This window comes from Amphimedon queenslandica, unplaced genomic scaffold (assembly GCF_000090795.2).
Source record: "Amphimedon queenslandica unplaced genomic scaffold, v1.1 AMPQUscaffold_10444, whole genome shotgun sequence".
NCBI classification, from domain to species: Eukaryota; Metazoa; Porifera; class Demospongiae; order Haplosclerida; family Niphatidae; genus Amphimedon; species Amphimedon queenslandica.
Window position 1 is genome coordinate 5661 of NW_003549291.1, and position 1321 is coordinate 6981.

The 1321-nt window shown below is 35.2% G+C and overlaps 1 long non-coding RNA gene across 1 annotated transcript; it reads right to left on the minus strand.

Moving 5' to 3' along the window:
* Positions 1-166: 166 nt before the first annotated feature.
* LOC109590146 (uncharacterized) lies at positions 167-693 on the minus strand. The gene is made up of 3 exons (XR_002189174.1): positions 327-693; positions 226-285; positions 167-177 (listed from the first exon to the last, which is right to left on the minus strand). It is a non-coding gene; the product is annotated as an uncharacterized LOC109590146 (long non-coding RNA).
* Between the last annotated feature and the right edge of the window lie 628 nt (positions 694-1321).

A 1321-nucleotide genomic window follows, 5' to 3' on the forward strand; every position in this document is an offset into this window, starting at 1 on the left:
TTAATCTCACAATAATAATTAGCCTAAATTTATTATAAGTTTGTTCATGCAGTTTATACCCCTTTGATAATTCCTCATAAACCCAGGTCTCTACTTTCGTATCATAGAGATTTTGTAGGCAAGATGTGGTAAACTTTAATTGGAAGTTGTCAGTCGTTTTATTTTCCAGTCATGTATCTGTTCAATTAATTTATTTAGCTTGATTATGTATCTACATGTGCCTACTTTTTACTCAAAATATCGTGTATCCTACTCATGTTTAAGTAATAAATGGTTCAAAATAGCCTAAAAATAGTATAACATTTAATGTAGTCCACGGTACTCACATAACATCCAGTGATTTAGCCCTAGTGTATACAGCCAACGAGATTTCTCTTAAAGAGTCAGATTAAGATGATTTTCTTTAACAAAACATGTCAGATAGTCCACGCGGGGCTGCCATCTTGAAAAGCATCGATCTGATCCAGTACTGATATACAGCCTGGACCAGTACTGACGAACAGACATTACTGTATCAGCTATGACTACATCGGGACTGAAATAGATACTGGTCCAGGCCAGAGCAACAGCCTCGATTCAGCAGTGATGGCCGTCGATGCTGGACCGTTATAGAATCAAACCTGGTCCAGGCCTGATACCCATCATTCACGGATCATGCATGGTAACTCTTGGGTGTGTACCCTCGCTTCACGCCTACGCGTGGCTTAACTTTTACGAAGGATGCAGGGCGTTACTAGAATGCGGATCAGTGCGGATTGCTGCGGATCGTTCCGCACGCTGAACCAAGAACGTGAACGCGCGGAACGTGCACGGGCGTGTGCCTAGAATGCGGATCAACTCCCAAGAATTCAGAATATACACCATAACTTCCCGTGGATCAGTCCTCTTGTTCTTCTATTCCATTCAATCTTTATTTGGTGCAATGTTTAACTCTTTATAAAGTAAAAATAACTATTTTTAACTGTAATAATTTTAAACTTTGAATGTACGAGATTTCAGTGATGATATCAAAAGCCTTCAGTCATTGGTCATAGAATAGATTATACTGCATCTAGATCTAGTTGCAATGAAATGAGTTACAATCTGCATTAAAAACAAACATATAGTTGTAAAATTTAAACAATAAAAGTCGCCTCACAAATAACAATTATTTGCATTGTGTAAAAATGATTATTATGATATTACCAAAAATATTCTATTGGCCAAAAATTGCTACCACCTAGCTATAAAATATATATATATATATATATATATATATATATATATATATATGATATATATATATGATATATATATATATAATGATTATATATATATCATT